The sequence below is a fragment of the Puma concolor genome, chromosome A1, assembly GCF_028749965.1.
Source record: "Puma concolor isolate L17-30 chromosome A1, mPumCon1.1.hap2, whole genome shotgun sequence".
In the NCBI taxonomy this organism is placed as follows: domain Eukaryota; kingdom Metazoa; phylum Chordata; class Mammalia; order Carnivora; family Felidae; genus Puma; species Puma concolor.
In genome coordinates this window covers 80,476,978-80,501,203 of record NC_141667.1, presented here as the reverse complement: position 1 = coordinate 80,501,203, position 24,226 = coordinate 80,476,978, and the positions used below count along the sequence as shown (strand labels likewise).

The window sequence follows — 24,226 nt, the reverse complement described above, 5'->3', positions numbered from 1 at the left end:
ATATTTTCCATTGAAGCAAATAAAAACTAAGCAGAATGTCAACCTATGCATCTCAAACACAGTTTTCTGAGTTTATTTATGATACAGAGCAGGTTGGGTATATCCATTTTTCACCAGTGAAGATCTGTCATTTGGCCAAAGCAACCGCAAGCCCAAACTCCCGTCATTGTGTGCCTGTCCTTGCAGCACAGACATCATCTTTTTCAAAGCACAAGGGAGGCACAGTTTGTATTGCACGTCAGGCAGCTGTTCTGTGAAGAGAGAGTCTCCTGCTGATAAACAACACAAAGCTTTGTCTGTGCCCTTGCAGGTGCTTATGTGCTAGCAGGGAGAAATTTCTTATTTTTAATTGTGCAGTAATGGGCTTAATGTTAACCTGGTGCAGCACCAGAAAGTTTTACATGTTGACCATAAAAGGAAAGAACCATGTCTTCACAACACAATTTGTTTTGCATTCTTACCATTATTAATGATATTCACAATATATAATCTATTCTGAAATTGTTTCCAGACTTCTTCTTTTTTAGAATCTTAGTGGAACATGTCTGGCAGCATAAGCAATCATAAATTATTATAACCACTTTGAGCAATGATTGGTGTTGCAATATTAGTAGTCAAATATTTATGATACTGTATTGGAAAAATTGATTTATTTAAGTTTATCCAAATAATTGACTTGTAAAAAAAGGAGTAGCATCTGGGTGGCTCAGTCAGTTAGGTGTCCAAGTCTTGGTTTCAGCTCAGGTCATGATCTCAGGGTTCATGGGATTGAGCCTGTGCTGATGGCACGGAGCCTGCTTGGGATTTTCTCTCTCTTTCTCTCTCTCTGCACCTCCCCTGCTCACTCTCTCTAAATAAATAAATAAATAAATAAACAAACATTTTTAAAGAATGAAATTTTCTTCCAGAAAGGCAATGTAATGAAAGAAGCATTTGAAATTCAGGTTTTTATTTATTTTCACACAGTTAATGACACCAAATGCAAAGGCAACAAAAGCAAAAATAAACAAGTGGGACTACATCAAACCAAAAAGTTTCTACACAGCAAAGAAACTATCAACAAAGAAAAAGGCTAACTACAGAATGGGAGAAAATATTTGCAAATCATGTATCTGATAAGAGCTTAATATCCAATATATATAAAGAACTCCTACAACTCAATAGCAAAACACCAAACAATTTAATTTCAAAATGGCAGAGGAACTCAATAAACATGTTTCCAAAGAAGACATACAAGTGCCCAACAGGTACAGGAAAGGCTGTTCAACATCACTAATCATCAGTGAAATGCAAACTGAAACCATAATGAGATATCACCTCCCACCTGCTAGAATGTCTAATATCAAAAAGTCAGAGATAATACATGTTGGCAAGGTTGTGGAAAAAAGGGAACTCTTGTGCACTGTTGGTGGGGATGTAGATTGATGTGGCCACTATAGAAAAGAGTATGGAGTTTCCTCAAAAATTTAAGAATAGAATTACCATATGTCCAGCAATCTCAATTCTGATTATATATCCAAAAGAAATGGAAACAGGATCTGAAAAAGTCATCTGTACTGCCACATTTTGCAGCATTATTCACAAAAACTAAGATATGTAAATAAACTGTGTCCACCAGTGGATGAACCAATAAAGAAGATATGGCATATGTGTGTGTGTGTGTGTGTGTGTGTGTGTGTGTGTGTGTGTGTATATATATACAGCTATATATATACTATATATAGTTATATATATAGTATATATATAGTGTATATATATTATTTATAGTATATATATAGTATATACTATATAGTATATATATATAGTATATATAGTATATATATATAGTATATAGTATATATGTAGCTATATATATATATATATATATATATATATATATATATATATAATCCAAACATGAGAAAGAAGGAAATCCTACCATTTGCAACAACTTGGATGAAACTTGAAGGCGTCATGCTAAGTGAAATAAGTCATACAGAGAAAGACAGATACTGTGTGAAAAAAATGATAAGTGAAATCTAAAAAAGCCAAACTCTTAGCAACAGAGAGCAGAGTGGTGGTTACCAGGGGCTGGGGTTGGGGGGTGGGGGTGAAGAAATGTAAAAGATGTTAGTCAAAGGGTACAAACTTTCAGGTATAAGGGAAATATATTCTGGGGATCTATTGTACAACATGATGATCATAACTAAAATACCATACTATATACTTGAAAGTTGCCAAATGAGTCATGTTCAATGTTTCCAGCACAAAAAGGAAATGGCAATTATGTGACATGATAGAAGTGTTAGGTAAGGCTATGGTGGTAATTCATTCTGCAATATATGAGTAAATCAAATCAACGCACTATATACCTTAAACTTACACAATGTTACATGTCAACTGTACTTAGATAAAGCTGGAAAAATTACAGTATTGCAGTGTTACAGCAAATAATATGAAACTCTTATAAAACTATAATATATATTCTTTATTGCATATATAGTTATAGAGCAAAATCATACAAATTTTCAAGAAAACAGTAAGCATAAAATACATGGTGGCAATTAAATCTGGGGAGACAGGGAGAAGAATGGGTTTGGAAAGGAATATTCTAGAGCCTCAAATGTATCTGCAATTTTTAACCCTATAAACAAAGATACAAGATATAATAATAATAATAATAATAATAATAATAATAACTAAATAAGAAAAAAGCAATAAAGAGCTTAAGAATTTAAAATCATTGCCCAAAAGCAGCAGGAAAGATGTAGTGGGAGAGAAGAAGGCTGGTGGGAGAATATTTTTTATAATAAACTGTATGGAACTATTCACCTTGAAACTATGCTTATATAAAACTATGATAAAATAAAAATACATTTTTAAAAAAGCAATTAACTCTTTAAAACATACTTAATGGTCAATGGCCCATGTCCACTATTTACTAGGAGTCTCCAGATATCTTACGACTCTTTTATTTTTTATTTTTTAATTAAAAAAAATTTTTATGTTTAGTTTTGAGAGAGAGAGACAGAGACAGAGTGCAAGTGGGGTAGGGGAAGAGAGAGACAGAGTCACAGAATCCAAACCAGGCTTCAGGCTCTGAACTGTCAGCACAGACCTGATGCAGCACTCGAACTCAGAAGCCGTGAGATCATGACCTGAGTCAAAGTCGGCCACTTAACTGACTGAGCCACCTAGGTACTCCCTTACTACTCTTTTCATAGTAAAGGACCTCATAGGTTTGGGTTTTTTGTTTTTTTTTTTTTTGGTGGGGGAGAGTTGTTTTGTTTTGTTTTTCTTTCAGAGAGAAAGAGAGAGTACGTGCATGAACAGGGGAGAGGGGCAGAGGGACAGAGAGAGAATCTTAAGCAGGCTCTACCCTCAGCACAGAGCTCAATGTGGGGCTTGATCCCATGATCCTAAGATCATGACCTGAGCTGAAATCAAGAGTCAGATGCTCAGCCAACTGAGTCACCCAGATGCCCAAGAACTTCATAGTTTTGACTGTGAACTCACAAATCTTTTTTTTTTTTTTTTAATTTTTCTTTTCAACGTTTATTTATTTTTGGGACAGAGAGAGACAGAGCATGAATGGGGGAGGGGCAGAGAGAGAGGGAGACACAGAATCGGAAACAGGCTCCAGGCTCTGAGCCATCAGCCCAGAGCCCGACACGGGGCTCGAACTCACGGACCGCGAGATCGTGACCTGGCTGAAGTCGGACGCTTAACCGACTGCGCCACCCAGGCGCCCCTGAACTCACAAATCTTATATTTAACAGCAGAGTACACAACATCTCTCACCTGTAAGAGAGGACACAGAGCTGAGGGTTTGAGTATAACATCTGTTTGATAAACAAAATTTCCTATTTTTCAATGTATATGATAAATTTCTTGTGTCTCTGTCAGACTGGATTATAACTTTTGTGAGGATTAGAGCGGTATCTATCCTATTTTTTTTCAATTTAAGTTTATTTATTTACTTTGAGAGAGAGACAGAGCGAGAGAACAGGGGAAGGCAGAGACAGGGAGAGAGAGAATCCCAAGCAGCCTGTGTACTATTAGTGTTCAGCTGGACACCGGGCCAAACCCACAAACTGTGAGTTCGTGACCTGAGCCAAAACTGAGAAAGAGTTGTATGCCCAACCAACTGAACCACCCAGGTGTCCCTATCCTATTCTTTATTATATTTCCAGCACCAAACATGGCAAGGTACATAATAGGCATTGGAATTAATTAATAAACATGTATTTGTTTAACACAGGTGGAGGATAAATATGGCAAATAAAATAGCCATCTTCACTAGAGAAAGAATGATAGCTTGATTCCATCTATATTAGTGACCAGGTCAATATTTGGTATCACCAAATGGATATGGGCATGATTATTCAGCCTAAGCAGCCCTGTTTAAAAACATACTGTTATTCTTAAGTAAGAGTTAATTTTAAAATTTTAGTGGAAGTATAACAACATATTCTACTTTATGGTCAATATTATGTTATCAGTAATTCTTAGATCAGATATAATAACACTTCTTTTCCCATCATTTGTTAAACCTCCTTTGGTTAAGTTCAAAGCAAAACATTTTAGATATTTGCAAGAGAAGGAAAAACGTTCCTCAACCTTTGTGTCTCAGTTAAAACCATGGTAATCCAATATGTATACATGCATCTGTTCTCCCATTTGACAATGAAGGACTATTTTAGAGATTGTATAAAACATAGATAGTTACTAAGACAGAATAACTGCTTTCTGGGGGATGTCTTACAGTTACATGTCTCCATTTAGGCACATAATTGAAACAATTACCCATTTACTTCAGGGCCACAGTTACTACTGGCTGTGGCATTTTGTAGCTCCTTCCCTTCAAACTTAACTGAAAGTATTGATGACTCTTAAATACAAGAATGCACTCAATGAGACTACATTCACCTTGAAGTTGACTGTGCTTTTTTTTAAAAAAAACAAGGTTCTAAATGAAGTAAAATATGCATTTTAAAAGTGCACGCGTTCTAGGGGCGCCTGGGTGGCTCAGTTGGTTAAGCATCCCACATCCGCTCAGTTCATGATCTCTTGGTTGGTGAGTTCGAGCCCTGTGTCTTTGAGCCCTGTGTCTTTGAGCCCTGTGTCTTCCAGCCCTGTGTCAGGCTCTGTGCTGTCAGCTCAGAGCCTGCAGCTTGCTTCAGATTCTGTGTCTCAAAAAAAAAAAAAAAAAAAAAAAAAAAAAAAAATGATTCTGTGTCTCCCTCTCTCTCTGCTCCTCCCCCATTTGTGCTCTGTCTTTTTCTCTCAAAGATAAAGAAACATTAAAAAAAATTCAAGTGCACACATTCTAAATGTATAACTTGAATTTTCACAAAGTGAAAACATCCAGCATCTAAATCAAGAAATAGAACATTACCAGCTTCCCAACAGCTTTCCTAATAATGCCTTGTAAACACCCACTCCCCACCCCAGGAGAGAGCCATTCTAAATTCTAACATCAGTGATGAGTTTAGCCTGTTTATGAACGTTTATGTTTATGTAAATGAAATCACACAGTGTTCTTTTGTGTCTGTCTGTCTTCTTTTGCTCAGCATAATGCTTGTGAGAATCATCAGTGTTCTTTCATGGAATCATCATTTGTTATGAAATGTTGCATCTTCATGATGATTTACTTTGAAATATTTCCTATTTTTTATCATTGTGCTATATTTATAAGTATATGAGTATATGGCTTATATTTCAAGCAGTTCGTGATTTTCTAGTTTATTTCTTGTTACTGATATTTAGGTTAATTCCACTGAGGTAAAAATACATACTCCTAATTATTTCAATCTTTTGAAATTTGCTTCATGACTTATCACATGGTCAATTTTTGTAAATATTATATTTTCACTTGGAAGGTATTTTTATTCTGTTCTTATTAGGTAGTCTTCTACGCTACATCAAAAAGATCCATTGTGTTCATCGGCTTTCAGATCTAAATCTTTAAGGATTTTATTTTCATTTATTTTATTACATATCTAGAGAGTTGCTTTAGTCCCCAAGGATGACTGTGGAGTTCTCTATGTCTCTCTTTAGCTCTGTAAATGTCTGTTTTATGTATGTTGAAGCTATAAAATTGGATGAGTAAAGATTTAGGGCCTTATACCTTTCTGTATATCTTGTACGTTCCTTTTACCCTTTTGTCACTTGTAAATGTCCCACTTTATCTCTACAAATGCATTTTTATTAATGCTTACTTTGTCTTATATTAGTACACATTTTTTTTGTTATTGATTGCAAAGTGCATCTAGTTCCTTTGTTTTATTTTTAAACAATTCTGTCCTTATATTTATGGTTTATCTATTATAAAAAGCATATAGATAAGTTCCTCTGTTTGTTTAACTAGTCTCATAATCTTACTTAGTCTTCTACTTGGAGAATTGAGTCCATTTACCTGTAATGACATTGCCACATGATTATCTTTATATCTTGCTCATTTTCCACTTAATTCGAGTGTTTTTATATATCACCTTCCTCTCTGTTCTTGCCTCTATTTGGATTAATCAAAATTTTTACATTTTCTCCATATTAAGTCAATTATGCATTATTTATAAATTCTTTGGGTGATTACAGGCCAAAATACATCAGTACCATTGACTGATTTTCAAGTTATTACAATTTTTTTGGCTTTCCTGATAATCCTAATATCTTCAACAGTTTAATTATATTTATTCTTCCCATATTTTGTTATTACTCTCATGCATTTTAATTGTATATATTTTTTAAATACCAAAGACATTATCATTTTGAACAATCAATATTCAATTATATTTATCCATCTATTCATTATTTCCTGGGCTCCTATACCTTCCATTCCCATGTTTCTGTCTAAAATAGTTTCCTTTCTGCATAAAGAACTTCTGTTGATACTTCTTTTTTTAAATTTTTTTTTTTAATGTTCATTTATTTTTGAGAGAGAGAGAGAGAGAGAGAGAGACAGAGCATGAGTGGGGGAGGGGCAGAGACAGAGGGAGACACAGAACCTGAAGCAGTCTGCAGGCTCTGAGCTGACAGCACAGAGCCTGACATGGGGCTTGAACTCACGGACCGTGAGATAATGACCTGAGCTGAAGATGGACACTCAGCCAGCTGAGCCACCCAGGCACCCCAGATATTTCTTTTAAGACATGCCTGCTAATGACTAATTTTCTCAAGCTTAACTTCTAAAAAATATTTTTATTTTTGAAGATATTTTCCCTAGGATAGAATTCTCGGTTGGAAATTTTGCTTGTTTGGTTTATTCTTTAAGCACTTCAGAGCTGTCACTCCTGTATCTCCTGTTTCTCTTGTTATTTTTGCTCTTTTGAAGATCTGATCTTTTTTTTTCTTAACGTTTATTTATTATTGAGAGACAGAGAGACAGAGCATGAGCATGGGAGGGGAAGAGGGAGAAGGAGACACAGAATCAGAAGCAGGCTCCAGGTCCTGAGCTGTCAGCACAGAGCCCGACGCAGGGCTTGAACTCACAAACTGGGAGATCATGACCCGAGCCGAAGTTGGACACTCAACCAACTAAGCAAGATTTTCATTCTTTGTTATGGCTGAATAATAGATAGATAGATAGATAATCTTAGTCATTCATATATATATATACACATATATATATAGACACACATATATATATATATGAATGACTAAGATTATCTATCTATCTATCTATTATTCACATATATATGTGTCTATATATATATGTGTATATATATACATATATACATATATGTATATATATACATATGTATATATATACATATATATGTATATATATATATACCACTCTTCTTTATCCATTCATTGATCAATAGACACTTGGGCTGCTTCCATATCTTGGCTATTGTAAAGCTGCTACAAACATAGGGGTGCATGTATCCTTTTAAATTAGTGTTTTTGTATTCTTTGGGTAAATACACAGTAGTGTGGGTAGTTCTATTTTTAACTTTTTGAGAACCCCCCCATACTGTTTTCCACAGTGGCTACACCAGTTTGCATTCCCACCAACAATGCAAGAGGGTTCCTTTTTCTCTATATCCTCCCCAATACCTGTTGTTTCTTATTTGTTGATTTTAGCCATTCTGACATGTGTGAGATGATATCTCATGGTAGTTTTGATTTGCATTTCACCGATGGTAAGTGATGATGAGCATTTTTCTTGTGTCTGTTGGCCATCTAGATGTCCTCTTTGGAGAAATGTCTGTTCATGTCTTCTGTCCATTTTTTAATTTCATTATTTATTTTGTGGGTATTGAGTTTGATAAGTTCTTTATGCATTTTTAATACTAACCCCTTTATCAAATATGTCATTTGCAAATATAATCTCCCATTCCATAGGTTGCCTTTTAGTTTTATTGATAGTTTCCTTTGCTGTGCAGAAAATTTTTATTTTGATGAAGTCCAATTAGTTTGTTTTTGTTTTTGTTTCCCTTGCCTCAGGAGACACATCTATAAAGAAGTTGCTATGGCAGATGTCAAAGAAGTTACTTCCTATGTTCTCTTCAAGGATTTTTATGGTTTTATGTCTCACATTTAGGTCCTTATTCCATTTTGAGCTTGTTTTTGTGCATGGTGTGAGAAAGTGGTCCAGTTTTTGGGTTTTTTTGTTTTGTTTTGTTTGCATTTCTATCCTAGTTTTCCTAGCACTATTTGTTTAAGAGACTGTCTTTTTCTCACTGGATATTCTTTCTTCCTTTGTCAAAGATTAATTGACCATACAAGCATGGGTTTATTTTTGGGCTCTGTATTCTATTCCATTGATTCATGTGTCTATATTTGTGCCAGTACCATTATGTTTTGATTACTACAGCAAGTAAATATTGTACTATATCTTGAAATCTGGGGCTATGGTATTTCCAGTGTTGTTCTTCTTTTTCAGGATTGCTTTGGCTATTGGGGGTCTTTTGCAGTTCCATGTAAATTATAGGATTATTTGTTCCAGTTCTGTGAAAAATGCTAATGGCATTTTGATAGGAATTGCATTAAACCTGTAGACTGCTTTGGATAGTACAGACATTTTAACAATATTTGTTCTTCTAATCCATGAACATGGAATATCTTTCCATTTGTTTGTCATTTTCAATTTCTTTCATCAGTGTTTTATAATTCTCAGAGTGCAGCTTTTTCTACCTCCTTGATTAAGGTTATTTCTAGGTATTTTATTTTTTTGGTGTAATTGTAACCGGAATTCTTTCTTTAATTTCTTTTTCTGCTATTTTATTATAGAAATGCAACAGATTTCTGTATGCTGATTTTGTATCCTGCATCCTTACTGAATTCATTTATCATTGTTAGTATTTTTTTCGTGGAGTCTTTAGGGTTTTCTATATAGTATCATGTCATCTGCAAGTAGTGAAAGTTTTACTTCTTCCTCACCAATTTGGATGCCTTTTATTTCTTTTTCTTTTCTGATAGCTGGACCAGGACTAGATAGCTAGGACTTCCAGCATTATGTGGAATAAAAGTGATAACAGTAGGCATCCTTGTCTCTCGGTTTTTCCCCATTCAGCATGTTTTCTGTGAGATTTTCATATATGTTTTTCCTTATTATGTTGAGGTATGTCCCTCTAAACCTACTTTGTTGAGGCTTTTTATCATGAATGGATGTTGTACTTTCTCAAGTATTTTTTCTGCATTATTGAAATGATCATATGGTTTTTATCATTTTTCTTATTGACATGTTATATCATATTGATTGATTTGCAAATATTGAACCACCTTTGCATCCTGGGAATAAACCCCATTTGATTGTGGTGAATGATTTTTTTATTGTGTTGTTGGATTCAATTTTCTAATATTTTGTTGAGGATTTTTGCATCTATGTTTATCAGAGATACTGACCTGTAGTTCTCTTTTTTTTTTTTTTTATTTTTTTATTATTTTTTTTTTTTTTATTTTTTTTAAAATTTTTTTTTTTTTCAATGTTTATTTATTTTTGGGATAGAGAGAGACAGAGCATGAACGGGGGAGGGGCAGAGAGAGAGGGAGACACAGAATCGGAAACAGGCTCCAGGCTCCGAGCCATCAGCCCAGAGCCTGACGCGGGGCTCGAACTCACGGACCGCGAGATCGTGACCTGGCTGAAATCGGACGCTTAACCGACTGCGCCACCCAGGCGCCCCTGTAGTTCTCTTTTTATGTGGTGTCTTTATCTGGTTTTGGTATCAAGGTAATGCTGGCCTCATAGAATGAATTTGGAAGTTTTCCCTCCTCTTCTATTTTTTGGAATAGTTTGAGAAGAATAGGTATTAACTCTTCTTTAAATGTTTGGTAGAATTCACCCATGAAGCCATCTGGTCCTGGACTTTTGTTTTTTGTTTTTTGATTACTGATTCAATTTCATTGCTGGTAATTGGTCTGTTCAAACTTTCTATTTCTTCCAGAGTCAGTTTTGTAAAGTTATGTGTTTCTAGGAATTTATCTATTTCTTCTAGGTTCTCCCATTTGTTGGCATATAATTTATTCATATAAAATTCTCTTATAATCCTTTATATTTCTGTGGTGTCAATTGTTATTTTTCTGCTTTCACTTATAATTTTATTTATTTGAGTCCCCCACTCTTTTTGATGAGTCTGACTAAAGATTATCATTTTTTTTTATCTTTTCAAAGAACCAGCTCCTGGTTTCATTGATCTGTTCTACTGTTTTTTTTAGTTTATGTTTTATTTCCACTCTAATATTTATTATTTCCTCTTTCTACTGGTTTGGGGTTTTGTTTGTTCTTTTTCTAACTCCTTTAGGTGTAAGTGTAAGTTGTTTATTTGAGATTTTTCTTGCTTCGTGAGGTAGACCGGTATTGCTATAAACTTGCCTCTTAGAACAGCTTCTGCTGTATCCCAAACATTTTGGACTGTTGTGTTTTCATTTTAATTTGTCTGTATGTATTTTTTTTTATTTCTTGTTTGATTTCTTGGTTGACCTATTCATTGTTTTGTGGCATGTTATTTAACCTCTATTTATTTGGGTTCTTTCTAGGCTTTTGTGGTTGACTTCAAGTTTCATTGTGTTGTAGTTAGAAAAGATACATGGTATAACTTCTATCTTTTTTAATTTGTTGAGAGCTTATTTTGTGGTCTAATATGTGATCTATTCTGGAGAATGTCCGATGTGCACTTTAAAAGAATGTGTATTATGCTGTTTTAGGACAGAACGTTTGTACTGTATATCTTAGGTCCATATGCTCCAGTTTGTCATTCAAAGTCACTGTTTCCTTGTTGATGTTCTATTTGGATGGTCTATCCATTGATGTAAATGGGGTGTCCATGTCCCCTACTATTATTGTATCACTATCAATTACTTCCTTTATGTTTGTTGTTAGCTGCTTTATGTATTTGGGTGCCTTCATGTTGGGTTCATAAATATGTACAATTGTTTTATCTTCTTGTTGGATTGTTCCCATTATGATTATAGTGTTCTTCTGTGTCTCTGGTTACAATCTTTGTTTTAAAATCTACTTTGTCCCCCCAGCTTTCTTTTTACTTTCATTTGCATGGTAAATGCTTTGCATCCCTTTCAATCTGTGTGTGTCTTTGGGTCTGAAGTGAGTCTTTTGTAAGCAGCATATAGATGACTCTTGCTTTTTTATCCATTGAGTCACCCTATGTCTTTTGTTTGGAGAATTTAGTCAATTTACATTGAAAGTAATAATTGATAGGGATGTATTGGTCGTCCCTTTGTTACTTGTTTTATGGTTGTTTTTGCGGTTCTCTGTTCCTTTGTTCTTTTTCTCTCTTCTCTCATAGTTTGCTGGCTCTCTTTAGTGAGATACTTGGATTCCTTTCTCTTTATTTTTTGCCTATCTATTACTGATTTTTGATCTGTGGTTATCATCAGGTGTATATATAATATCTTATGCTTATAGCAGCCTATATTAAAATTTATGGTCACTTAAGTTTGAACCCATTCTTTACTCCTCTCTTTGTCCCCCCAAGTTTTAGGTATGTGGTGTCATACTTTACATTCTTTTATTTTTTTAATCCTTTGACTGATTTTTATAGGTATTCTTACACCTGAGGCATATTTCCCTCTTGGGGATAGTCCCACGGGTCTGTTTAGCTACCAACTACATCTCTGCCCTTCCTACCCTCTTTTTTTTTTTTTTCAACCTTTTTTATTTACTTTTGGGACAGAGAGAGACAGAGCATGAACGGGGGAGGGGCAGAGAGAGAGGGAGACACAGAATCGGAAACAGGCTCCAGGCTCCGAGCCATCAGCCCAGAGCCCGACGCGAGGCTCGAACTCACGGACCGCGAGATCGTGACCTGGCTGAAGTCGGACGCGTAACCGACTGCGCCACCCAGGCACCCCCTTTCCTACCCTCTTAAATGTGGTCTCTTCTGTACATTTGGCTGTGAAGAGTCTGTTCTGCCAGTTTTCTGAGCATTTCTTGGGGCATTTATACTGATATGGGTGTTACCTAGTTGCAGCCATGGGACAAGGTCCTCCTACTCCACCATCTTCCCCAGATGTCCAGTCCCACTACTGAGTTCTTGTTTGCATATTGTGCCTCTCAGTTTGACTATTTCCAGTTGATTCATTTTGCAGATTCGAATTCTCTAAGAAAATAGTTTTGTTTTGTTTTGTTTTTTACCTTTTCTTCTTTTTTATCTCTTTCTGTTTCTTGAACCTATGAGTCATCATTACTCTAAAGTCCTTATCTACTAATTATAATATCTGGGTTATTTTGAGTCTGTTTTATTTTCCATTTTTTCTCTTGATTTTAATTCATAACATTCAAGTCCTCATTGACTGAACAGAGAGAGTTGAGCTGGGTTTTCAGCTTTGGAAAGTTTTAATATAATTCTGTTCTTAGGATATAGTCCTACAGGGCTATCATCTGATAGTGTGGTGCATTTGCTGTGACCTCTCTTCCTGGAGAGTCTAAAATTCTAATTAATCATTGTCTGCTTGACAGTAGAGACTAACACAAGTTTTGCTCTACTTTTTAGAGTTCTTTGCTTGTGTTTTTAGCCTCAATAATTACATAGTTTCAGAATTTGGTAAATAACTTGAGATCGAAACAGCTCTGTGTTTGAAGCTCCTCTAATCTCCAATTTTATCACTCTATATTTCAGTCTACCAGAAGCTCTGCTGGTTTTTCTGACATCAATTTTCTGTCTGTGCATAACCAGTGTATTCATCTTTGTGCCTACACTAAGAATTATCATATGCACACAGCTATAGAATACAGAATATCGGACTTTTCTCTCCATTATTTTCCCTTTTTTTGAGTATTAACTCTTCTAGTTCCTGTTCCTTCAGCAGTTCTCATATGCCTTTAAAAAAATATTTTTTAATCTTTATTTATTTTTGAGAGGGATAGAAAAACAGAATGTGAGCAGGGGAGGAACAGAGAGAGAAGAAAGCAAGCTCCAGGCTCCAAGGTGTCAGCACAGAGGCCAACATGGGGCTTGAACTCACAAACTGTGAGATCATGACCTGAGCCAAAGTCAGACTTAACTGACTGAGCCACCCAAGCACCCCTCAGATGACTTTAATAGATTAATTTTTTGAATTTGTTTAAGTTTTTGTTTTATTTTTGAGAGAGACAGAGAGAGAGAGACAGAATCTGAAACAGGTTCTAACTCGAGCTGTCAGCACAGAGCTGATGCAGGGCTCAAACCCACGAACCTCAAGATCATGACCTGAGCCAAAGTGGGATGCTCAACTTACTGAGTGACCTAGATGCCACCTTTAATAGATTGATTTATATTTGATTTGTTCACTTAGTTAGTTTTTGTTTTATATTTTATCCATTCACCCTAGCCTTGGTTGGCCACAGCCATTCCATTCTACCCAATAGCTTTTAATTTTAAGTAGTTTTTCATCCCCACTTTCACCGAAAGAACATTGCCTAACATTTTTGGAAACAAAAAAAGGTAAATATTCAGTTTATTTGTAGGCACAAGAGGATCTGTTTCTATTTAAAATGTTTTCCTTTTCATTCACATATTTTCTTAATTAACAGGTCTATTTTTAATTGTGAACATATCAAATGAGTTAGAAACATTTGAGAATACAGTAAAACCTTGGTTTGCAAGCATAATTCATTCTGGAAACATGCTTGTAATCCAAATCGCTTGTATATCAAGCAAATTTCCCCTTAAGAAATTATGGAAACTCAGATGATTCATTCCACAACCCAAAAATATTCACATAAAAAGATTACCATACTGTAATACAGTACAAAATAATAAAGAAAAATAAACAGATTAACCTGTACTTACCTTTGAAAACTTTTGTGGCTGGTGTGAGGGAGACAAGAGAGAGGAGGGTTATTGTGTAGGACAACTTTCACTATCACTAACAGAATCACTGCTATCTATTGGCTCAACAGAATCTTTTTCTTTTCATGCAACTTAAACAGGGAACCCATCCACTGACAGTTGCTTTTGCCTCCTTTTGAGGATTTTTGTGGAAATGTGACATTGCATTGTTGTTAAACAGATTCATTGCTTACACTGCTACAGCCTTATTTGGGTGGTGCTTTTCTACAAAATTTGTGCTGTTTCCCACATTTTACAAATCTTCGTAATCTCATTTAAAGTGAGGGATTCCTCCGCCTTTTTCTTCTCCTTCTTTGTAGCAAGAGAGAGAGAGAAAGAAGAACCGTTGGCTCAGATGTGATCATGTGATAGTTGGTGTCATGTACTACTCATATTTCAAGACATCACTCATTTATTAAGTTGAAATTTATTAGAAATGTTTTTTTCATCTTGCAGAACACTCACAGAACAAGTTACTCACAATCCAAGGTTTTATTGTATTGACTTTACTGTCAAAATTTTACGTGTTCTACATTTTTTAATGTGCTAAAGATCAACTTGTAGTTGCATTTTTGACAGCATTATATTCAAGAATCTAGTCAATTAGACCATAATGAGATATAATTAATTTATAATGAAAACATGCAAATCAAAAAAATCAGCAGAAACATTAGTAAACATTCTCTCAAGAATTGAGACAAAATGGCAAACTGCTAATAATTATTATTTCTAAATCAGCAGTATTAAATATTCCTTTCAGAACAATCAAAAGAAATAGAATGATTCTAGGCCAGCTAGAATTTTCTAGGTTGGCAGATCACTGCTGCATGAATTTTTTTTTTTCTATCAAGAGAAAGGTAAAATCGTAAGTTATCCTTCAGTCTCATGACCTATTATAAATAATCATGCTTCATTCCAAAAAAAGATTCGGGATAACTTACATTAATAGAAACTAAAAATGCATTTTGAAAGAGTAAAATCTATTAAGGCAAAGAAGAAAAGGCAGATAATTAGATAAAACTAGGAGGAAGTGATGCAGGCTCTAAGGATCATGCTTTATTCAGACAAAAAACACACAGGTTTTATTTATTCTTCTCTTCATCCTTTATGGTATTATTGAATTAATGAATGGAAGTAGACCTAATGCTCATGGTTAATTTCTTACAGTTTGAAAAAGGAAATTCCTCAATAGATTGGCAGGTGCTCTTTATGATTACTTCCAACATTACAATTCTGTGAGGCAGGCAACTTGGAAGGCAAGTGCAATTATCACCTATCTATGAAATGTGGTACTAAGAAAGACTTTCTGTTCCAAATAGCTTTCTTCTACTCCAAAATTTCCTTTTCCCCAGACGTGGTCTACACTGTGCAAGCCATCTACTATTTAGTGATTCATAAAACCTAAATTGAGAAGCAGGAGATTAAGAGAATTAAGATCCCTGCTAAATGCATACCTTTGATTTAGAAAGATAGAGCTCATTACCAATTTAGCACTGTTATTTATTAACTTTAATTCAAATGAGATGCTTCCTGACTCTACCCTACCAATTTCAATTACTTCAGTGACCTACTGATAAGCCCAGTGCAATGGATTATATAAGTGCCTACTCATCACTTCCAACCAGTTGAAGCATCTTAAAAATGCGATTAAATATTTCACTATGATCCATTATTTTGACGAAGGTATTAAAAATGTTTAGTCATAAGGGCACCTGGGTGGCTCAGTTGGTTAAACATCTGACATCAGCTCAGGTCATGATCTCATGGTTTCTGAGTTCGAGCCCCACATTGGGCTCTTTGCTGTCCATGCAGAGCCTGCTTTGATCTTCTGTCCTTCTCTCTTTCTGCCCCTCTCCCCACTTGCACACTCCCTCTCTCTCTCTCTCTCTCTCTCTCTCTCTCTCTCAAAAAAAAATGTTTAGCATTTATCCCTGTATGAATCTCTACAAAGGTTAGTAATAGACTCAATATTTTCTGACTCTTCAGATTGATGTGGTATATTATATTCGATTTGGGGCATTATATTTTAAGGAGACTATGAAAAACTAAAGTATAAACTGAGGAAAGTGGTAAGGAGAATAAGTAAAAATGTGACTAAAAATATTGAGAAGATTGAAGATGGCAAAAAATGAAACATTTGTGAAAATAATCACTATCACCAATAGTTAAAGATAATCTTTTGGCAGAAGAAATTTATTTCTCTCTGCTCTTCTACAGACAAATGAAAGAATAAAGTTGAATAAATGAAAATTTAAAAATATTCATTTTCTAACAATTTTAAAGCATTTTAAAACCATATAGAACCTTCTAACAAGGGAAAGGGTTGCTTTATAAAGCAATGCCCTTCTTGTCATTGAAAGTATTCAAGCAGAGTCTGAATTATCATCCATTCCATGATTCATTCATTTAATAAATATTCATGGAGGGCTTATTATGTTCAAGGCACTGTGCTGAGACTACAGGAAAGGCAAAGATGAATCAGACTGAATTCTTCCCCAGTAGTGGAGCTACGACTTGAACTGAATAATTAGAATACAAGGTAAGAAAGGAAAAGTGCCCTAGGAGACATACAGATAATTTTGTAAAGGAATGCAAAGGAAGGAGACATGACTTTCAGTTCATGGATATTGGACGAGTATTCTCCTCTACAATCCATTCTCCACAGAGCAGCAGAAAATCAGTTCATATTACATTTATGATCAAAACTCTTCAACAGGTTTTCATTGCACATATTATAAACCCAGAGCCATCATGTTAGCTTCTAAGGTCAGATGTGATCTGGCTTCTGCCTCTATTCTCTCCCTCATGTGCCCTTGCCAGAGCAGTGTTTCTGTTTCTCGAACATACCAAGCTCACTCATCCTCAAGCTTTTCCATTTGTCAGTTCATCTGCTGAATGCTCTGCTCCCAGACTTTGGTTTGGTTGACACTGTCCTATTTTCCACCTTCCAGCTCCCATGTCACTTCCTCCATGAGGCCATCCTTGAGCACTCCAGTTAAATTAGCCGAAGGTACCTTCCTTTACCCTCCATCTCTCCATAACTATCATCATTTTATTTGCTTCCTAGCACTATCAAAATCTGAAATTGTCCTTTCTCTTGCCCATGGATTTATAAATTGTCTATCATCTGTCTTTCTCAACTAGAATGTAACAAGAGTAAGGATTTGTCTAGCTTACTTGCCGTTGTGTCTCCAGATTAGAACAATACCTAACACATCACCAGCATGCAATAAATAATTCTTGAAGATTTACTGAATAAAGAGTTTTCTGCACAGGGCAAGAGTTTAGACAAGAATATTTAACTCTTTCCAACTCTAATATCTTATAAGATCAATTTTCCATGCTAATTCCTTTCAGCTGGATTAATCATTTTGTCACACCTGGGTTTTGGGTCATTGTTTTTCTCTTGCTCAACAGACACTGTCTTCAACTGTCAGCTTACATGAATGCATGTGTTTAGGTGACTCACTTCTAACTCTTTCTAAATCATGATTAACCTTTTAAAAATAAATTCCTAAAATCTTGACTAACCAGTCATACTCTTCACATGTTTTTTCAATATTATTTTGTACTTGCTTCTAGTTGATAGATGTTGGGTTGCCTGTGCCAGTGTTAGCTAATTGAAATAAAATGCATACCACATATGTCATTTCTCAGTAGCCCCACTAAAACAAGGTAAAAAAAAAAAATAAGTGAATTTAATTTTAAAAATGTATATATGTTTAAAGTTTATTTATTTATTTTGAGCTAGAGAGAGCATGGGAGAGGGGCAGGGAGGGAGAATCTTAAGCAGGCTCCGCACTGACAGCACAGAGCCTGAAGTGGGGCTCAAACTCACAAACCCATGTGATCGTGACCTGTGTTGAAATCATGAGTCGGAGGCTTAACTGACTGAGCCACCCAGGTGCCCCAAATTTTAATAATATATTTTAATTTAATTTAACCTAATATATCTAAAATATTATTTTAACATGCAACAATATAAAAATTATTCCTGAGATATTATACATATAAATAAAGTTGTGTTTAACGATAAATTATTTTATACTGCTTGCGTATTAAAATTTAAAGTAATTCAAATTAAATAAAATTTAATATTCAGTTCCTCAAACACACTAGCCATGTTTCAAATGCTCAGTTAACCAAATATGGCTAGTGGCTACAAAGAGGTCAGCGTACTGCTACACAGCTATGGTAGGTGCACTGGTGCAGGAACGGTCTCTTTGACAAGTACTTCAGTTGCTGGACAGGTAAATTAATGAATAAGATGCTGTTTAATTTTTAATAAACAAATGGTAACACAGAAATTAATCAGTTGCACTGTTTCTCCAAATATGTGTTTAATTACTGGTTTTGCTGGGAAATGTCATCAACAATAGCAAAAACAGCACTAGAAAATAAAAATTAATAAAATAAATTTAAATTTAATAAATAAATAAATAAATAAATAAAATTAATAAAAATTAATTAATGAACGTCGTGAGAGTATGCTGTTGTAAAAACAAGTGTTTCATATGCCTTAGGCAAATTTAGTCACAGGGAGAGTTAATTCAGGGCTGTCCTAAGTGTGTCAAGATTCTGATTCCTTCCTTAAAGCGTGCTGAGAGCTCTGTTAAACACAGGCAGAGGAGCGGCTGGAGAAAGGCTACCTCCAAACGCTTGTGATAAGAGGAAGCTATTACCACTCATGCAGCCTTGCATTCACGTGCGCCTCTGCTATAAAAACCAAATCATAAAATAAATCAATAAATTCATACACACTTACATGTATACATCAGTAGAAGAGGAAATGAAGAAAAAGAAGCTCTTAGCTTCCCCAGTGAAGAGGTAAGCCCTGGTCAGAAAGAGATTCTTACTCTCCTCTGAGGCTCCCCTGGGATGTAAAGATGTGTGAGTGCACAATTAACGTGAGATTATTCATGGAGGAAAGAAGAGGTGGAGAGGGAGCTACAGAATCACACCAGATTAGTGCCCTCAAATACATGTAACCTGAATCTGACTAAAAGGGAAAACTGTGTTCCTGCCCATGCCACTGGGATAGAATTTACCCAGTACCAATATGCAACACAACTGAACTCTCTTTGATGGATTTTTTTTTTTGCTATTTAAAATTTAAAAATTATCTAAAAAATGAAGAGGAAGACAGATTAATCAGGATACACAAGCCATAGCCCATTAGGAAAGGAAGAGAGCAAAATAAAATGTTAGCTATCCTTAGAGAAAATAGATTGAAATGACAAAATCACCTCAGACAAAAAATACACATCCAAAAAGATTTTATTTTATATTTTGAAAGGTTTATTTATTTTTGAGAGACAGTGCACAAGCCATGGAGGGGCAGAGAGAAAGGGCAACAGACGATCCGAAGTTGGCTCTGTGCTGACAGCAGCGAGACTGAGCCCAATGCAGGGCTCCAACTCAGCAATGACAAGATCATGACCTAAGCCAAAGTTGGTTACTCAACTGCCTGAGCCACCCAGGCGCCCCATAAAATATTTTAAAACAGGGGCACCTGGGTGGCTCAGTCATGAGCCAGTTAAACATCTGACTCTAGATTTCAGCTCAGGTTGGTGAGATTTTAACCTCACAGTTGGTGAGATCCAGCACCTCATCAGGCTCTGCACTGACAACAGGAGCCTGCTTGGGATTCTTTCTCCCTTCTCTCTGTCTGCCCCTCCCCAACTCGTTCGTGTTCCCTATCTCTCTCAAACTAAATAAGTAAACTTAAAAAAAATATTTTAAAACAACCATGATATTTAGTCAAAGTAAAATTAGGCCACAAGTGATCGCTTATGGTAGATTTACTTTTTCAAAGAATGTTTCCATGATTTTGTAACTTATTTATTAGTGGGCTCTAAAGTGTTTGTTTGTTTGTTTGTTTGTTTGTTTGTTTGTTTGTTTTTAATCTTGGTTCTTTTCCATGTTATTCCAAAGCGCAGGGTTTTTTTTCCCCTCAGTGAGTTTTTGGGGTTTTTTTTCCTGAATATTTTTCTGGGATCTTCTCCTCCAAACTATCATCCCACATACATTAATTTAAGTTGTGTCTTATGTTTTCTTAATAAACATCAAATTAATATTGAAATCTAATTCTAGAAATGGCATGGGTAATGGCTAAGAGCACTGTATTAGTGATAGTTCTGCTTTCCATGAGCCCAATACCACCAGAAAGGGATTCCTATGTAACGAGGATCCTAATGTTCTTGCTGGGGAGCCTGTTTGGTCTTCCTCTAAAGTTTCTACTGATTTTACAATTGAATCAGAGCACATAGGAAATGTTCTATCAAATTTTTACCCTATTTTGCATTGCTTCACCTGTCTCCCAAATAAAAAATCTGTGGCTTAGCATAAAGAACACTGCTTTAAGGAAGAGGATAGGGTGAATTTTAGTCTGATTTCTGTAAGAATGTTGCTGATGAGACCCCTCCAGTCACATCAGGGACTCTGAAGTTTTTTTCTCAACTTTCACTAGACACACAATTTGAAATAAAATCCTCACTGTTTTTTAGAAATGGGTAGATTATAAATTATAAATGAACTCAAAGCAAATAACTCATGAGAAATAAGCCACACTCTTAGAAATTGTAAAATGACATTCTAAAGTATTAACATACCCTTTGCTAATTGGTAAAAAAAAAACTGAAAAAGCAATGAACTCGTCTATCTTCTATGTAATCTTTGATTCTATGTAGGAAAAAAATAAAAGCCCAAATAAAAGAACACAAATATTCTGACTTGGCTTAGAATGAACTCCAGCTTTAGTAGATATGAGTACATCAGACCATCGTATGTTGATTAGACAACTCTTTAGAACAATATAAATCCTTTAACTCAACCTGGGATTGTTCACACTTGCCTGATGATAACAATTACTTTGACTTCTTTGGAGATTCTGCTTTGGTGGGTCTGGGCTGAAACGTTGAGATCTGTAAATTTTTTTTAAGTGTATTTATTTTGAGAGAGAGAAAGCAAATAGACTCCAACTGTCAGTGCAGAGCCTGATGCAGGGCTTGATCTCATGAACTGTGAGATCATGACCCAAGCCAAAATCAGAGTCAGACGCTTAACTGACTGAGCCACCCATGTGCCCCCAGATCTGTATTTTTGAAAAGCATTCCTAGAAAATACTTAGGATCAAGTTAGTTTGAGCAACCCTGCTTTATATTACAAGATCCAGTAATCTTACTAATGTTAATTTGGTTCCTGAGTCTCTTTACTACTAAAAAGAATTAGAGACGTCTCAGCTGTCACAAAAATTCTGATCAGTTTGAAAATCGTATTTCTCAATGGGGAAAAAAAACAAAACTTGGTAAGTCATTTTTAGCTTTGTTTGTATAAATGAGCACCATCCACCCACTTACCCCTGCCCCCCACAGCTAATTTCCCACTTTGAAAACTGAGAAAGTGGTGCCTAGGACTCCACCATGTCAGACTAGATAGAAGTGACTCTGCCAAGATAATCACATTGAAGGCTTTACCTGAAATCATCTACCGACTTCTGCCTGTGAATTTAAACAGCTCAATTTTGATATAAAAAGTGAACAGCAATTAATGAGTACTTGGATGTGAATAGATCTTCTCCGTGCATAGTCTCCATGGACCAGAAAAAAAAAAAAAAAGCAGGACGTGTGGGAGGTCTTCCTGTGGTTCCATCTCATCCTTCTGCCCCATCTTCAAACACAGCAAGACAGATTTACCTTCTTTTATCTTTACCCTCCTATGCAGTTTTCCACTAAAGAGTCTGTTGGTATTCTTCAACTTCCTATTCTCTCTAAGCTTCCTCCACCTATTAACAAACCCCTTTTGCAGGGTGTTTTAGCCATGAGTCCTCCCAACATGCTGTCCTTTGACAGTGTCATTTTGTTCCTCCCTGACACAGGCCCTACCCTCGGTTCTAGCCATGTTAAAGTGACTTCTAAGCAGTAGATAAGCACTAAATATTATCAGAGGGAGTATTATCATACTTTGTATTTGAAATCATAAAATCTTATCTCTGTTTTCTCACAGGAGTACCCATTATCTCCATTTTCCACAAGGGGAAACAGGCCCAGAAAGATCGAGTGACTGCCTCCTTCAAATCAGTAGCAAGCCTAGGACTGGCGCTTACACGCTTCTACTTAATTATGTTTTCCAGTTAGCCCATGTGCCTGTCACTCAGATATTATTTCATTCAAGAATTATTTGCTCTTTCTTCCAGATCGTTAATAAAGACATTAAACAAAACCAGACCTCATGGTGACCCTATAGTCAACACGTTGCCCTGAGTCATTAGGACTTGTCCTCCAGCCAGTTCTCAGTCCATGTGACAGAGCACACAGCAAAGCCAATGCTAATTAGGTTGGCAAATAAGATTTATTGAGATACTGTATCAAATGCATTACAAAAATATAAATACATGTATGTTAAGGTACATTCACTGTGCTCACTGTTTTTAATTCTATTGAGAATGCTATCGAGACTCTCTGGCACTATTTGTGTTTGTAAACCTATTCTTCTATAGGAGAGCTCTTTTAGCTTTTTGATTCCATTCTCCCCTCAGTGTTTCAATCTTAACAGTGGTTCTGTTATTTTTTTTTAAAGGATTGCTTTCATAATGGCGACTCAAATACAGATTCCTTATTCCAAGATGGTTATTAAGAAGATGAACCATCAATAATCCCATGAAAGAACATTGGGCCAAAGAGAATTGTGGACATCTTATAAGCGCCTCGGGACTGGAATGAGGATTTCTGATTTCCAGATCTCCTCCCTAGCACTAAACAACATGGCTTCAGGGCCAAAATTGTGATGCTCAAAAAAGAACTCAGAAAACTATGCTTGTAAGTGTGGCCTCCAAATGGAGCACCTCCCATTCATGTCTGATTTTTAGACCCAGTTTTCTATGGCTCCACTCCATTGAGTTCATTTCCTTGTCCTAGAATTCCTTGTACTTAACTGCTGCATATGAACCTTTGTTGATACGCTGAAAAGCTTTACCTACACATTTTTCTATGTACATATTTTTCTACCGGCCTAAGCGATTCGTTTTATAGAATTCTTCTATCTCTTAGTGAAAATGTGAAATGTCATAAAAGGCAAGGAAATTCCATGTAAACCAAAGTCCAAGTGGTCTCCTGATGACTGCCCCAAAGCATATTTTATATGAATAGAAATTGGGTCAGCTAGGAATTAAACTAACAACCACCATATTTCCCTAACCACAATTGCACAACCTTATGTCCAGGATATTCACAGCTGAGGACTTTGCCAGTGACTTGCCAGAAAATGCTATGCACATACAGTTTTGGCCTGCCTTACATAAGGTCCCTTCTGGGCAGGCTTTTTGTTTTTGCTGTTGGCGTGAGCCATTTCACTGGGATCATACACTGTACGTATGTTCCAAGTAACACAAGTTTTACAATCGTAATATCCATTAACTAAGTAGCTATACCGGAAAGTAATAGCTAATTTAAAAAGTAGATATCGGGGCGCCTGGGTGGCGCAGTCGGTTAAGCGTCCGACTTCAGCCAGGTCACGATCTCGCGGTCCGGGAGTTCGAGCCCCGCGTCAGGCTCTGGGCTGATGGCTCAGAGCCTGGAGCCTGTTTCCGATTCTGTGTCTCCCTCTCTCTCTGCCCCTCCCCCGTTCATGCTCTGTCTCTCTCTGTCCCAAAAATAAATAAACGTTGAAAAAAAAAAAATTAAAAAAAAAAAAAAAAAAAGTAGATATCACCTATAAAGCTCTTTGCTAATTGGTGGCACTACTCACTGGAGTAAGAGCAATGATGTTTCTATTAGTTTGATTTTTTTAATTACAAGTATACAATATTTAAAAAGGGTTTGAGATTTGCATGGGAGAGACATGAATTACACTTTAGCACACCGGGTGAAGAGATTTCACAACTTTTGCTATATTGTTTGAAATACATACATAAGAGCCATTTTATATGTGAAATAGTATGAATTCATTTCTCTATGATAATTGCAAGAATTGCT

At 35.8% G+C, this 24,226-nt stretch overlaps 1 long non-coding RNA gene across 1 annotated transcript in view; it reads left to right on the top strand.

The window, feature by feature from the left end:
• Positions 1–24,226, top strand: part of LOC147584254 (uncharacterized) — a 77,096-nt gene that overhangs the window by 21,119 nt on the left and 31,751 nt on the right. Inside the window, exon 2 of the long non-coding RNA XR_015255280.1 lies at positions 22,833–23,071. This is a non-coding gene — a long non-coding RNA (uncharacterized LOC147584254). The remainder of the gene's footprint in view (positions 1–22,832; positions 23,072–24,226) is intronic.